Source organism: Lissotriton helveticus, chromosome 3_2 (assembly GCF_964261635.1).
Source record: "Lissotriton helveticus chromosome 3_2, aLisHel1.1, whole genome shotgun sequence".
NCBI classification, from domain to species: domain Eukaryota; kingdom Metazoa; phylum Chordata; class Amphibia; order Caudata; family Salamandridae; genus Lissotriton; species Lissotriton helveticus.
This window is the reverse complement of record NC_136062.1, coordinates 16,115,329-16,132,238: the sequence shown is the minus strand read 5'-3', so window position 1 is coordinate 16,132,238 and position 16,910 is coordinate 16,115,329. Positions and strand designations below refer to the sequence as shown.

General features: G+C 48.1%; 1 protein-coding gene and 1 long non-coding RNA gene across 2 annotated transcripts in view; one reads left to right on the top strand and one right to left on the bottom strand.

Moving 5' to 3' along the window:
• The window catches only part of PDE8A (phosphodiesterase 8A), a 2,294,608-nt gene that overhangs the window by 323,617 nt on the left and 1,954,081 nt on the right, over positions 1–16,910 (top strand). The window lies entirely within an intron of this gene.
• LOC144826425 (uncharacterized) overlaps positions 29–16,910 on the bottom strand; it is a 122,024-nt gene continuing 105,142 nt past the window's right edge. The window contains exon 2 of the long non-coding RNA XR_013609820.1: positions 29–395. This is a non-coding gene — a long non-coding RNA (uncharacterized LOC144826425). The remainder of the gene's footprint in view (positions 396–16,910) is intronic.

Here is a 16,910-nt window from a genome sequence, read left to right as displayed (position 1 = left end):
TGTGAACAATAGACAGAAATGCATTGGATGATAGAGTTTAAATGTATTGTATTATTATTTTCTGAACATATAGCATCTATGAAATCACATTTTACAAAACGCTTCACAGCAGGTGATGCTCCATAATCCTAAATGCAGCATTGTAATGCCATTAAAGTGTGGTCGTACATATGAATTCTTTGTCAGTGCCGGAGGCGAGGATTATGCTCTTCTAGTGTACTTTGTCAGAGTTTTCCATGAATACCAGTGAAAATAGAGAAAAACATCAACAATATGAACCAATGAGAGTGCCACATGCTGGGATATAGTCCTTTCTCTCTGTTCTCTCTTCCTCTTTCCTCATGCAACGTTCAGCATCTGATCCTCGTGTTTTAATCCTGCTTAGTAGTCGGTACCTATGGAAACAGAACATGTATGAATAGAGGAACTAACTCATCAGTCCATTTACAATGTATTCAGTGATAAGGATCATAAACAGTGAAACATTTGTTATCTATACTTTTATAGTTCCAGACTATTATGGTTGTTAGGCTCTTTACAATGAAAGACATGCAACAGTACCGTTGTACACCAGGTATTAAGTCATAGTTTACCTGAAAGATTATATATGATCATTGGTGGGAATAACTGATTTCCAGTTCATGGGTGGGATAATCCTTGCCTCTGTGTCCTTAATGTAATTGAAACTTTCCTTCACATGAGCTATGAATTTTTTTATTCTACGTCAGGACGGGAGGCAAGGATTACATTAGTTTAAAGCTCACTCACTACCAGAGAAGCCATGTTGATTACCAGCTTGAAGTAAAATCTTTTGAAAGGGGTATCGGAGGACCAGTCAGCTTCGTTATCTTCCAATGGGCCACTCGGCTTGAATGCATTCAAGGCCATGGTTCCTCTCACAGACTGGGCGCCAAACATCCAGGCATCAATGCCTGCCTCTTGCAACACCTACCTGACCCAATGGGCGATCGTTGGGGAGGAGATATGAGATGTTACCTCTCCGGGGCTCGCATTTCTTCTGGCCTGGCCTCTTATGTTTTGATGCGTCTAACCACGCAAAGCTTGAGATTGTCATTAAAAGAAGGATAACCTATTACCCTAGTGTTAGTCTATGTCCTTTAAGAAATGTTGAAGTTAACCCCTTTGGGGGAAAATACTCTACCTGTAATAACATCAGAGACTCTGTAACAGGAGATTAAGCATAGTAGCATGGCCAATTTACCTTACAGCTCCTTCCATGAAAGATAGCTCTTGCTTTGTCAGGATCAGAAAATGTTAGGAACTCGGTTGACTCCCCAAAGTGACGAATACCTGGGTTCCGGTGGGACAGGTAATGAAATGCCTCTCATTAATTTCCTTACTAAATGGTGTTCCCCTACTGGTAGGCCCTCGATAGCATCATGACCAGCCGAAATCGCTAATCGAAAGGAGTTTGCCAACCTATAAGTCATGCCTATGGATGCCATCTCAGATAAAAAAGTCAGCACCTGGACAACATGGGATCCCACAGGATCCAAGCACTGTTGCGTACACCAACCCAACAACTAGGATAAGGCGGACTTGTACTTACAGATGATGGTGGATTCCCACGCCTTTGCGAGGAGACTGAACCTGTTCTGAAAGGCCTGGGACTTGCCATTGTCTCCTGTAATGCTCCACACCATGGGTCACGGAGCCCCTTCCAGTACCAGCTTGTGGAGGTTCCTCGACAGGTCGTGAAGGAGATCTTGATAGAGGGGTAGAGGGATTGGAGGATCCAAGGAAAGTTCCATCAGAACTCGATACCAGACTTGAGATCTCCTAAAGGGCGACAAAGAACCAAGTCTGCCAGTTGTCTCTTCACTTGTGCAGAGATGCAGGTTATCATAGAGAACTGAGGAAATGCATATCCCTTCTTCATGTTCTAATCCTGAAGGAATGCATACATCACTACCACCAGTGGGTCGGGCCTCCAGCTGAAGGACCTGTACACCTGATGCTCCAAACTAGATGCAAACAGGTCCGCTGTGAACGGGCCCCTTGTGCAATCCAGGGCCTGGAAAATCCTGGTGACTAGGTTCCACATGCTCGTATCTTGCAGATGTCTGGAGTTCCAGTCCAACGGTGATCGAGGAGCCCGGAAACTGTTCCGCCATCACAGAGACCCTGTGAGGAAGGCAGAATTCCCAAAACTCTCTGACCAAGTCTGAAAGAGCCTTGGATTTCGTTCACCTGAGACGTTGATGTGTGTGACGTTTTGCTGATACGTTGTCCATTTTCAGGAGGACACAGCATTGAACCTTTTATTTAATTCAGCAGCAGACTGTGAAGGATCCCGCTAGCAGTTCCAGACAATTTATGTAGAGTTTTTTTTTCCTGAGAAGACCAACTTCTTCCTCTGGATAACTCCCCACAACAGGCTCCCCAGCCTGTCATGGTGGCATCTGATTCTATGATGAGATCTGGGATGGATCCAAAATTGGCTCTCCCGTTCCAGTAGTCCATATGGTATAGCCACCACTGCATCTCATCTTTGGCCTCTGGTGAAAGGGATACCATGTCCACATCAGAGAGATCCCTCCTGAGGTGGAATACTTTCAGACATTGCAGGGCTCGGTAGTGTAGTGGCCCCAGGAATATCGCCTGGATGGAGAATGACAGAAGTCCAACTAACCTCGCTATCTGCCAGAGTGACGTCGTTGTTTATCCTAGGTTTTTGCGTAGCGTCTGCCTGATTCTTGACAACTTCCTGGAGGGGAGGCTTGGGGAGGTCTCTAATGAATCTATGATGAAGCCTAGAAATAGAAGTCTCTGTGTTGGTGTGAGACAGGATTTCTCTGTTGATGACGAAGCCCAAGAATTCTAAAAGAGAGGCTGCATAATTTAGCGGTTGTGATAATCCCTGAGTGCATTGGTCTATCAGGAGGATGTTGTCTAGACAGACAATCAAGCAGATGCCCCTTTCCCTCTGATGTTCTATCGCAGGTTTGAACACCTAGGTTAAGTACCAGGGGGCCGACGACAGGCCAAACGGGAGTGTCATGAATACAAACACTTGTCACCTTCACTGGAATAGGAGGAACCTACAGTCAGGAGGAAATATGGGGATCAATAGAGTCGTCCTTGAGGTCGAGGCGCACCATCCAAGCTTATGGACGGATGCAGCAGGTCCCGCAGGAGTTGGATTTCTTCCATCTTCAAGTGGCCGCATACCAGCTACTCCTTAAATTCCTTGAGATTGATGACCAGTCGTTAGCCGCCATTGCATTTCTCCATGAGGAACAGATTGCTCAAGAAACTGCTGGGGTGGAGGAAGGCGGCAGATATAGCCCGTTTCTCTAGAAGCTCAGATGCCTCCTGGTCTATAAGGGAGGCATTGTGTTGGGGGATAGTGATGGGTCGTGGATGGCTTGGTTGGAAAGGGGAGCCAACAAACTTGATCTAGAAACCCTGTATTGCCTGTAGCACCCAGGCATCAGAAGTGATCAGTTGCCATTTGTGTATAAAACCAGCTAGCCTGACCCTAACTTTTACGTAGGACTTTTCAGTATTACTTCTTTGGGCGGACTGCCTTCTGTGGGTACCTCTGGAGCCATGATTACGTGACCAACCTCTGGAGGGAAAGAAACCTCTGAACCGTGCCATATCTTCCCACCATCCTCTCATGGGCATTAGCCTCTGAAGGAGGGGGCTGTGCTGCGAGGTGGCTGGTCGAAAGCCCCCTGCCACAACCGTCCCCTGTGAAAACCTTAAGTCTGAAGATCAGTTTGATGGAGGCTTGAGCCTTGTCGAGGGAATTGAGGGTCGCTTCAAATTTTCCCCGTTCTTTTATGAGCGGGTCCTTGACATGGACCCTTGAGCCACATCCCCTGCTTCTGAAGATACCAGGAACCCCTGTTTAGAGTCTACCTTAATGAGGAAAGATTTGCAGGGTTCTGAAGATATAACACAGTTGACTGTGCCCAGCAGAATATTGGTCCATTGGGCCCAGCCCAAGAGGACGTCTGGGGAGATAAGGGACCCTGTGACCTTAGCCTCCTCCGCCAAGGGACCCGTCACATCCAAGAGTTTGTCCTGACAGGATTACCATGACCGGTCTATTTCCTTCTTGGGGTCCCACACGTACTTGGTCAGGGAGGTCGCCATTTTTGGGTCAATCTCCGGGGTCAGGGTGACTTTGCCTTATAGGGAGGGGCGAGGGCACTCAGCTTTCAGGCGATTCCTAACTTCTTTGTCCAGGACTTTCCTGTACCTGGTTTCCACATAGGCAGTCACTTTTGATGGAGGGATTGTCTTCCGGGTACAGAATGTCCCCTAGGCAACTGTGCTCCTCTGGGTTTGGTGGTGCGGGAGGAGAACCCTCTGTAGAGGGGTGCCACAGCCTTGAATGTTTCCCTTCCTCCTCCCCATCTGACTAGGCTTGGGAGCCAACTGCGTCAGGGACTGTATGGGGGGAGGGACTGGACTGGAGGTCCCCAAGTCCTGGCTCCCAGAGGGAGTTAGTAGAAGGGGGGCTCATGAGTGGGAGGCATCCCATGAGAGGAAGGTCCTTTTAAGCCTGTCAAAGTCCTCCAGGCCTGTTCATTCTTGCGCTTCACCTTTGCTTTAACCAGCTGAACTCCTGGTTACCCTCGAGGTTATGGACCCAGCAGGGCACCAAAGTCTTCCCTCGAGAAGAGGTGTCAATTATAGCTTTAAATCATCCGTTGCAAGTTCTTCTCATTAGGGATCTAGGGCATAAGTGACCGCTCTATGGATAAACGTGTCGACAGCATCGCAGGTCTCATCATCCAGAGGAAAGTACCAGATTTCTTCCTCCTCGAGGAGGGAGGCTTCTTTGGCCTGCATAGCAGGTGGTATGGGCACTGGGGTTACCAGGTGTATATCATTGATAGTAATAGAGGCGGTCTCCTGAATGCAGAGTTTTTCCCAGGGACACCTAATATGCCCTTTGTTATATTCGAATAAATGAGGAGTTAGGCCCGAGGGGCAAGGTGCAGGCCGGGCCGTACTATTATGTTAAAACAAAAAGGGGTCAAGCCTGTACCTCAAATTCTTTTTAAGCATTCACAATTTTAATGTGATGTATTTTGTACAGTATGTTTTATCATTTATGTGTATTCAAAATGTTTGGTAAAATGGTTATATACAGAACATAGAAATGATTAGACACTTGTCTTTTTCATGCTGAAACAAATTAATGAAGAACATAAACAATTTGAAAAATAAAAAGGTATAAATGAAATACTGGTACAAACAAAAAGCAATGTGTTAGGCCATAAAGCGAAATTGTGAATGCTTAAAAAGAATTTGGGCAGAACCTGAGTCAGTGACCCAATGCCGAATGTTGTGTGCTTAATGTAATGTGAGCTTACAGCCGCGTACAGACCACATGGAACCGGAGCGTCAGACTCCAGGCCTCGCGGGATGAAGGACAGGCTTCGCGATTGGCCACCTACTCCTGTGCCAGTAGGAGCATTGATCATTGTGTGCCGATCGCAGAGCCAGAGAGGTGCTCACCTCAATGAGAGAAGTGTGAGTGTCCTCTGGCAGTCGGCGGGGTGAACCGCGCACCGGGGTCCTTCTAGACAAATTATAGACTGTGGCTCGCGGAAAGGGCGGCATGCGCTCCCACGAGCAGTGCTGCAAAAAAGAAACAGCTGCTAACAGGACATGAAAATAACGTGAAAATCACTAGGTCTAAATTGAGACCAGAGTACTTGACCGGAGGGCTGCAGAGCAGCTAATAAAAAGGGAGAGAAAACAGAGAGAAAGGACTATGGGGCATATACATCATTGGAAATTGCGGTCGAAAAGGGGCAGATTTGCAGAATCCAGCCATTTGCGACCGAAATTGTTGCATTTGGGATGCATCATCCCAAATGCAAAAATTGCTATTTAAGTAATCGCAACATTTGCGATTACTAAAATTGTGCTTGCATTTAGGGAATCGCAAATTGCAATTCCCTTAATGTCATGCAACAAAAAAAAAAATGGTGATTTTGCTTTTAAGAAAAGGAAATTACCATCAACTCAAAGTGGATGGTAAATTGCGAAAACTTTGAAAAATGCACAAAAGTGCATTTTTCAAAGTTCTATCTTGCAAAAAAACATGCCCTTGGGGCAAGTGTGTGTGCAACATATGTTTTAATTGCACTTTCAGGGGTGCATCAGGGTGTCCTTTTGGCACCCTTGAAATTGCATGCTAAATTTGCGAGTACCTATTTGGTACTCGCAATTTGAGCATGCCATTGCCTCTAGGTCCATAGGAACGAATGGGAAGCCATTCCTTATTTGCGAGTCGCAAATACGGAATGTGTAGGAATCACACATTTTTTTGCGATTCCTACCTACATAAGGAATTAAGATTCCTAAATTGTGATTTCTTAAAAATCTCAAATTAGGAATCACATTTCCTAAATTGGATGCATGTGACTCAGTCATTGGTTACTATTTTTTTTTTTAACAATTTTTATTAGAAACAAAACTGCAGCAATGATGACATTACATAGACATTTCGGCAGGGGACATAAGCTTTTAGCTCCCCGGCCGCCCCACATCTGCAGCAGCCCCCGCAATTCTGGGCCAGTAGAGAGGGCCCGTGCGGAGCGGCCCTCGGGGCACACACACCCCTCCGCAAAACAAAGCAGTGGGGCCGTGAAAACACAAGATGCAGGCAGCAGTCCTGCAGCCACATTCGAAGGAAAGAAACTATGCCATGGACTCTCCTGGACTTCTTAACTTTTTCTTTTGTCCTGGCCGCCATTTTCTTGCTGCTCTCGGACGCTTTTCTCTGGACCCTGACCCGCCATCTTGCCCATTCCCTCGTCCTCTAACCCTTTTCCCTCATTTCCCCCTTGATGATCCTTAAATGTTTCTTACCTTTTCTGATTGGCCTTTTCTCCATACCCGTGTATCCCACCCACCCACCCTCCCTTGGTGCTGTGACTGCATCCCCCCTCCGACCCCATCTGCTTTTCTGTATATAGAGATAACTCTAATCACTAGTATATGCAGTAGACCTTTGTACTCTCTACAATTCCTATGTGACTCTTAGATTATATCCATTCGTATCCCTTCCCTATGTATATAGAGAGAACTCTAATCACTAGTATATGCAGTAGACCTTTGTACTCTCTACCATTCCTATGTGACTCTTACAGTATATCCATTTGTATCTCTTCCTTGAGTGACTTTACTATTTGTACATTTGCAATTTTTCTTTCTGTGTGTACCTCTTCCTTGTGTGACTTTACATCTTGTACATTTTCAATTTTTTTTTCAGTTTGTATCTTTTATGTAACGCATGTAAGCCTTAGTCCTTATGTTTTGCAACTGGTTCTTAAGTAAAGCGCTCTGACATCTTCGGGTAAAGTTCGCGCTATATAAAATCGCATTAAATAAATAAATAAATAAATAAACAAACATTCCGACCTGCAATCCAACAGGAGCACATAAGATTACACTCTATGAAAGGCTTCACAGAGACAATGAGGGTTAAAACTACGTCTTCGGGTCAGGGAACATCACTTATTATCAATGTTCTTGGTAGCCCGGAAGTTATGTCATGATGTCTTCACCCGCCCCCTCCAACACTGCGAGTCTCTCCCTCCTAAGTTCCACCGTGGGAGGCATGCAGACGTCACCCCTGTATTTATTCCAGAGTCACCACTTTTGATCCCATTTTCTTGGGCATCCTCTTCCTTTATATACAGTTTTCTCCGTTACCATAGCGTAGTCCATGTCTTTTGCCCAGTCCCGTAAGTGTGGTACAGTGCCCACCCCCCACTTCTGGGCAATGTTTCGTTTCGCTATACTCCACCCCGTGGTGGTCCCCGATTGTTGAGCTTGTGTGAGGTCTGTTGCCTCCCAGATATTGAGGAGACATACTTTGGGAGATGGTTGTGTCACAAGTCCTTATTAGTTGTCAGGTGATGTCTATCCAGTATTGTTGTACGTAAGGGCATTCCCACACGATGTGCATGAATGTACCAGTCTGGTTACAGTGTCGAAGGCAGAGTGCATCTGGTCTCCTACCTAATCTAAATAACAGCTTAGCATCAAAATATACCAGATGAAGAATCTTAAGCTGGACTAGCCGGAGTCGCATCGGGACAGCCACCTCCCGGGGTGGGAAGTCAGAGCCTCAATCCGGTCCTCAGCAGCCATTTCCCCCAAATCCACCTCCCAACTTGCACGTAGCTTCTGCATTGGGTTTGTCCTATTATTGATCAATTTCTTGTACGTGAGGGAGATGGCCTTGCGGTTCATTGGGTCCAGCAAAAGTCTGTCCTCAAGAGGAGAGGAATCTGGGAGGGGGGTGTCTTTAGGGAGGGCACCGTCAATGGCATGGCTGATATGAAGATAGCGGAAGTACTCCGACGGTGCTAGTTGATATTTGAGTTGGAGATCCGCAAACAACGCTTTCTTGCCCTTATCCACATATCACCCACAGTGGATATCCCAATCAAGTCCCATTTGTCATACCCTGCATAGGCACTCAGTCGTCCCAAAATGTCAGGTTCCCACAGGGGGAGTAGCCTTCGTTAGGCACCTCTGCCAACCCATCCACTGCTGGACTCCATGCCACACTTCTACAGTACGGGCCGTGGGGCCAGTCAGACGTAATTTCCTGTGGTTTGTGTATAGTGCTCTGCTGTAGCCTCCCTTCCCCATTGACCAAAGGTTGGTGCGGAAGCTGGGGTCGGTATGTGACCCAAACGGCTATTTGTTGATGGCAATTAGTTGCGACGCCTGGTAATAGGAGCACATGTCCGGAAGCCCGATACCTCCATCGTACCATCTCATAGTGAGTTTATTTATGGCTATCCAAGGTGGCCTGTTATCCCAAAGTAAGTCTCTAACTGCTGCCTCGATCTGCAAAAAATAGGAGTTAGGGACCGGAATGGAAGTATTTTGCAGGGCATAAAGGTAGCGTGGTAAGGCGAGCATCTTGAATAAAGACCCCCGTCCCTGAAGAGTAAGGGGTAGTGTCTTCCAATGGGTGACATCTAATTTAAACCTCTGCAACAGTCCCAACAGATTCTGTTCATAAGACAATGCTGCGTCTGTTGTTATAAAGATGCCAAGGTACCAAAAACCCTGGGAAGCTACTGGAATGTTATATCCTTGAGGACTTTGCGGAGGGTCACCCCAGAGGGAATACATCTGGGATTTGGACCAGTTTATCTGGTAACCAGAGTGTGCCCCAAATATATGGAAAATATGGAGAACGCGTTGGAGTGAGCGCGCTGGTGAGGCGAGATAGAGCAGAATATCATCCGCATATAGTGATATGCGGTCTTCATGTTCGTCCGTCCATTTAATGCCTCTAATACTTGGGTCCCCCCTAATCCAAACCGCCAAAGGTTCAAGGACCAAGACAAAAAGGAGCGGCGATAATGGGCAGCCTTGCCTCGTACGCGGACAAAAGGGGAAAGAATTGGAAGCGATGATTGTTCACTGAGACGTGCGCGATGGGGAGCGTATATTAAAGTCCGATCCACCCAAGCAACTTGGGTCCGAACCCTATGCGGGTCAGAACCACAAACAGATTTTGCAATGCCACTGTGTCGAATGCCATTTTTGCGTAAAGCGCGAGCAATATCGCTTCTTCCTCTTGTGTCTCCACACGGCCCAGCACGCCAAGGACTCGACACAGGGTTCGCGCTGTATTCCGACCCGGCATGAATCCCGACTGGTCAGGGTGTACCAGGTCGATAAGATAAGGAAGCAGACAGTTAGCCAGCAGTTTGGCCCGAATTTTGGCCTCCACGGTTATCAGCGATTTGGGTCGGTATGATGTGCACTCTTCCACCGGTTTACCAGGTTTGTGAATAACCACGATGGTGGCCGCACGGATATCAGCCGAGAGGAGGCCAATCTCATAACATTCATTGTATAAATTTAGCAAGTGGGGGGCGAGCTTCATAGCCATGTGTTTGAGCAGTTCGATTTGAAGCCCTTTAGGGCCCATCGCCTTACCTGCATGAATGTCCTGAATGGCTTTCTGAATTTCCTCAACAGAGATATCAACGTCTAGAACCTCTCCGCTCTGATGGGAGATACATGTTACATCAATAGTAGCGAGGAGATCTGTTGCCAACTGTGCTTGTGAGTGTTGTGGAATTCCGTACACTTGCTCGTAGTGGTTGGCGAACGTCTCAGCAGTGCCCTGGTGGTCGGTGATCAGAACGTCATCAGGGCCCTTAATTGCACACACCCATCATTCTGACTGTTCCTTACGTTCCAGCCGTGACAATAATTTTCCAGTTCGCTTGCCCTGTTTGTATATTCTATGACGGGTGGCGAGAGCACGCCTGTTGGCGTCCTCCAAGAGCAGTTGCCTATAATCCTATCTCTTAATATTAAGGCTGTGTTGAGTATCCTGATCAGGGTCCTGCTAGGTGGAGCGTTCAAGTCTTAAGATCTCCGTTTCCAATTCGCTCACTCTCCGGTTATGCTCGGCCCTGTGACCCACCATCATAGACAGTGCTCTCCCTTTTATCACTGCCCTGTAAGCACCCCAGAGTGTAATTTCTGATGTCACAGACCCTAGGTTCTCCTCAAAATAATAGTCAGTATCTTTCCATAAGTTTTCCCTGATGTGCGGGATCTTTAATGCCCATTGCTGAATCATGATGGGACCGGGTTGTGTGGCACGTTGAGCTCCAAAGACCGCCAGGACCGGGGAATGATCAGACACTCCCCGAGCGAGGCACGTGGAAACTGTGAAGTCGTGTATGTGTTGTGCATGGGTAAACAGGTAGTTAATTCGCGATTGACTGAAATTGCACACCAGATTGAAACGTGAAGAGTGTGTCGTGGGGGTGCGACCATCTCCAGATATCTACCATCCCCAGGGCATTAGTACATTTATGTAGTTGTGAACCGTGTGTCGAGTCACATCTGGGCGGTGATGGGTCCAGTAGGCCATCCATCGTCAGGTTAAAGTCGCCACCCATAACCAGAGCAGTAAGTTCAATAATTGCGCCCCTACATCTGTTAATGTCATGCGTTGCAGACCCGTGGGGCGTACACCGAGATAACATTAAGGACTCTGCCCTCCCAAGTACCCGTACAAGCAGCGTATCTACCCTGCGGATCAGTCCAAGTATTTTGTATCACATAAGGGCAGCCTTTACGAAGGAGGACCCCCCCCCCCTGGAACTCGTGGTGAAGCCTGAGTGTGCTACCATACGATATCCATTCCTATTAAGGGCCATACAGGAATTACCTATTAGATGGGTTTCTTGAAGCAACACCATACCAAGCCCTGACGGTGGACATATTGCAGCACAATGCCTCGCTTAATTTTGTCCGCTAACCCATTGACATTCCATGTAATGAGTTTAAGTCCCTGACCTCTAGGCATTAGTCTCTAATAGTGATACAATGGAATACGTGGAGTGTCCATGGCGAATGAAACCCTCAACGGTGACTTTTCATGCGGCTCCTAGTGTGTTACAGCACAATACAATGCTTTGAAGTGTAAAATCAGTGATCTGGGTGTTGGTACCATCCAAGATGCACATATACAAGATGTAATTTTGTCCTGCTGCAAATAAACAATTACAAATACCACCCCAACAAAACAAGCCCAAACTTACCCATATTTCCAGTAAATTATCACCCTCCCTGCCTCCCTGCTTAACAGGACTACAACCACCTGCCACCCCCAACATGCAGAGTGCCAGTTGCCCACCCATGAACAATTCGAGGGAACGTGAGCTACCCCACTCCCAGTACGTCCACATACAGTCAGTGGGTTCCTAGTCCCCTGGCCCGACCCCAACCCCAACACAATGAACTACACCAGGCCCAATCCGATTCTCGACCATCACCTTACGGTGTCTCAGATCGCGGACCCGTACAGCAGCGGCCCCCTTATAGGAAACAGCCACCATCAAGCGGTTAAACATGAGGAAAGAGCATACCAATTACAATTTTAAGTAGGCATTTGAACACTGGGTCTCTTAAACAGCGACATATTATGGTACACAGCAAGCAAGGGTATTCTCTCCTCCCTCCCGACCAGAACCATAGTCATTGTTCTCACAGTTAAAGGTTGGGATTCCGAGTCTACGTCAAGAAGCCTTCGGGGACCGTGATTTTTTTTTTTTTTTTGGGGTTATAAACTTTTATTCAGCGTTTCAAGCCAGTACACCGCTATTTAGCCAACAACCCGGAGGCAGGCAGCATCAGTAATATCAATTGGACCTCATCATGCGGTCTCACACCGTATACATTTGTACAGATCATGTAGCATTAATTGTGTAATAAACAGATACAACTAAACCAATAACGCTTTGTGTTTTGTCATGAACAATTTTTCACTATAAAGAGTAATTTGTCACCTACATCAGGGCTAGTTTTCAGCAGTTTACGTCAAAGGCGGGGGGGGATGGGGTGGGATGTATGTGTAGGGGGGGGGACAACTCAGCAGGCAATCCACACAATTCCATCCGTTTATTTGTCTACTCACAGGCCCATGGCCAATGTCCATCCGTATACAGTCGCATCATCGTCCAATCTCCTCCCTCGTATTCCAACCCCTCAACTCTCCAACCCTCATGTGTCCGTCAATCACCTATCACCAGGCACCCCTAGCATCACACAATCTACTACATTCATCTGTCTCTCCCCCAGCCAGCCAGGTCGTCAGGGGCTGCCAGATATCAGCAGGTCTAGACCTCAGTGGCAGAAGCTCCCAATACGTGGTCAGTTGATCTCGACAGTATAGCGCCGAATGAATCCAACTTTCCGCCTTTGGAGCAGTTCCACGCTTCCAATGTAGTGCAATTTGCCTTTTCGCCAGTAGGAGCAACAGGGCAACTAGTGTCCTTGAGGCACTGGGTACGCTGGCTACAAATCCCAGTAGGGCACCAGTGGGTCAGGAAGCATCGTTTCTCCTATTATTTGTCCCAGTTTCGAAAAAATCTCTACCCAGTAGTGCTGCACTGGCGTGCAGCTCCACGTGAGGTGAAAGAAATCTGCATCCTCTGCTCCGCATCTCCAACACCGAGATTCAGCTAGTAACCCTATTTTAAAGAGTTGCGCAGGCGTGCGGTACGTTCTATGCAGGAAGTTAAAGTGTATTAATCGTAGCCTATAGTTAGGTGACAAGTTTTCTAATTGAGTGCAGCAGAACGTCCATTGTTTGTCAGTTATTCTGATTCCCGCCTCTGCCTCCCATTGCGATTTCGAATGAGGTCGTATCCACGGTGCCGTGTCTTGTGTAATTTTATAGATCCCGGTGATCAGCTTGTTCGGAGAGCTGTTCGTCAGTATGTCTTCCAGCGCCGAAAGTAACGGTGGCACCGCAGGAAACGTCGGGTATCTGGCCTTACACGCCGCTCGCAGTTGGTAGTATAGCAGCAATTCGGAAGCCGTAGGGACCTCTGATTCGCAGATATCCCCCAGTTCCGCTAATGTGTCATCTGGGTATAGGTCACTGGCAACCAACAGGCCGCACTTTCGCGCCCTTTCAGAGATCGCCGCATCCCTCAAAGGACCCAGCAAGGGATTGCCGCACAGCGGCATGGATGGGGCGTACAGTTCAGTGATGTCTGCCCGCTTCGCGATGTTTTGCCAGGCCCATCGCACTGTTTCCACCGTGTTCACATCGTCTGGTGACCGTTTGTATTTTTGGTATAGCGTCGTGTTCAATGGGGTGGGTGCCGACACATCCTTCTCAATTGCCACGTGAGGCTGATATGGGATCGGGTGGTGCCAGAAGTGCAGGTATTGGGCCTGGGCGCAGAAAGCATATAACTCGAAGTCTGGGGCCGCCAGACCACCCTGACGAAAAGGAAGCGTCAGCACTTTCCACTACACTCTAGGCTGTCTGCCCGCCCACACTAGTTCCAGTAGGGCGGAGCGTATGCGTTTGAAGAAGGTTAGTGTAAGCGGCAGTGGTACATTCGCAAACAAATATAAGAATTTAGGTAGTATAACCATTTTAGTTATGGCTATGCGCCCCGTCAGTGACAGCGGCAGGGTGATCCACTTTTTCACCTTGGTCTCAAGCCATTCCACCGTGGTGCCATAGTTTAAGAGCCATAGGTCTTGTATCGCACTATTTCCCTCATGAGGGGGTCAAAATTATCCGCTGGGTTTTGCATAAAGATTGTTATGTCGTCCGCGTAAAGGGACACCAACAACCCCCGAGAGGTGAATCCTATGCTTCTCTGGGTGTTATGTTGTCTCAATCTCGCCGCTAACGGCTCTGTGGCGATGGCAAAGAGCAGCGGCGATAATGGGCAGCCCTGCCTGGTCCCTCTAGTGATCCCTATAGGCTGCGAGACTTGTCCGTTGACCTTCACTCTTGCCGTGGAGCAACTGTAAAGGACGCAAATTTTCAGAATAATTAACTTGCTGAACCCCATTCTAGTGAACAGTGCTTGTAAAAACTTCCACTCAAGTGAGTCGAACGCCTTAGTGGCATCCAACAAAGCAGCTGCGGCCTGTAGCTTCGGGTCTAGGTAATGTAGCAGTCCAAATAATGTGCGCAGGTTGTGTGATGTGGACCTACCCGTCACAAATCCCGATTGATCCGAGAGCGCTATTTGGGGTAACATTGGTTTCAGTCTCTCCACTAGCAGCTTAGCATATATCTTGGCATCCAGGTTTATGAGGGACAGCGGCCTATACGAATCCGGACATGTAGGGTCTTTGCCCGGTTTTAGGAGTGTAATGATCATGGCTTCACGAAGCGACGGGGGAAGGCTCCCAGCCTCAATCGCCTCCATGTACATCTTGTGTAACCTGGGGACCAAGATGTCCGCATATTCTTTATAGAATGATGCCGTGAGGCCATCAGGTCCAGGCGCCTTGCCCGAGGGCATGCCAGCTATGGTCACACGTATGTCTTCATGCGTTATCGGTAAATCCATATATTCGCGTGCTCCGTTGTTGAACCACGCCAGCGCCACTGTGTCTAGGTAGTCCGTTATCACCTCGTCTCCTGGCTGCACCCTGGAGGTGTATAGATTCTCATAGTAAACTTCCATAGTGTGCAAGATATCACCCGGCGTCAGGGCTGTTTCGCCAGTCTCAGCGGTCAGTTCCAAAATATATTCCGCACCCCTAGGTTTCCTAAGCATGGCGGCTAGCATCCTCCCAGGGCGATCTCCTTCCCCATATCTCCGAGCCTGAGCGTATTTGTGCAGGAATTTCACCTCCCTCTCAGCTTCTTCTTGATACTGGGTGAGTTTCGCCCTGAAGGTCGCTTGGGTCCCAGCAGTAGGCGATCTAGTGAGTTCGACCTCCAGAGCTGCCAATTCTTTTTCGAGCGCAGTTAGTGCGCTTCTGATGGATCGTAGTACTCCAGTTTTGAGCGCCATACAGTGTCCTCTCACCACCACTTTGCAGGCCTCCCAGAGTGTACCTGGCGAGTCCACAGTCCCTTCATTGAGCGCAAAGAACTCTTCTAGTTTACCTCTCAGCTCTTCTTTAAACACCTGGTCTAATAAGGCCTGCGACGGAAACCGCCAGCTAAACGGCTGTGTGTATTGTGCGGGGGTAGCTAACGTTACTCCCACCGGAGCGTGGTCAGACAGCGATCTCGGCAAGTGTACCGCTGCCAAAACCGAAGCATGCAGGTCCCTGGATAGCAGCCAGTAGTCAAGTCTCGACCATGCGGCCCTGTGGGCCGTAATGCAAGTACCCGCCCGCGTATGTGGGTGTAATAGCCTCCAGGAGTCTACCAGGGACGCTTCCATGACAATGCCTCCCAGTGCCTCAGCCGCCCTTGGGTGGTGTTCCCGGGCAGTGCCCTGTCGATCCACAGCGTCGGACAACACTACATTGAAATCACCCGCCCACAGTATCGCTGCATTATCAAATTGACGCATTTTATCCCATAGTTTCTCATAAAATTCAGGATTATCGTTGTTCGGGCCATAAACATTCACAAGCAGTACCTGGATGCCACACAACACTCCCAGGATCAACGTGTATCGTCCGTCCTCATCTCCCAGCACCTGGTGTGTCACCCAGTGTAAGCCTCTTCGGATCAGAACCGCCACCCCCCTGGCATAATTAGAGTATGGTGCATGCACCACCTCCCCCCATCTAGTGTGTTTGAGTTGTGGAGCATCAGTGGTATGTAAATGTGTTTCTTGAAGCATGCAGATATCCACATTTTTCCTTGATAAATAGGCATGCACCAGTCTCGCTTTCCTCCTGTCATTCATTCCTCTCACATTCCATGATAAGCATGTTATCGATGCCATAGCGCCGTGCGCATCAGGGTTTTTAGGTTCTCCAGACCTTAAGCTACCAGCAGCTGCCATAGCAATACCAAGAAGTGTATGTGCAATCGGATTAGCAGTGCGCCCATTACAGTCCGCCGAAGGCACCGAGGCCCCAACTCCACAGTCAATTGGAAAAGCAACCACATCCATCCTCCCCTCAAGCATGTCGCGTCAGTGTCAGTGACTCTCATGTAAGTGATCTTCGGTGACAATTTCAACATAGCGTTTTCATAGGTTAACAATACAAACCAAACAGAACCAATCCCTATCCCACCCTTCCCACCCGCTCCAACCCCCCCAATTAGGTCGTGCAGTCATCCCCCCTCGTACCATCCCAACAGGACCAAATAACAACAATAGTAGATGGTCGAAACATATTTTGGGAGTCATCCCTTGGGGTACGCAGGTATGTGCCATCCAACCCTGCACTTTTGGCAAGGCGATCGAGCGCATGCCTGACACTGTGCGCTACAGGGCCCCCCGTCCCTCAAACCAAACGGAGCAGCAGTTTCCCAGTATCAAAGAGCGTAAACAGTGAGCAATCATTACTATATCCCCCACTCAAGCAGCCAGGTCCTTAGTACACGTTTGTTGTGTGCTTGTTCGGTTTCTTACTGTCTCATCCCCTTCCCTTTCCTGAAAAGGCCCCATCAACACTAGACACAATAATACAGT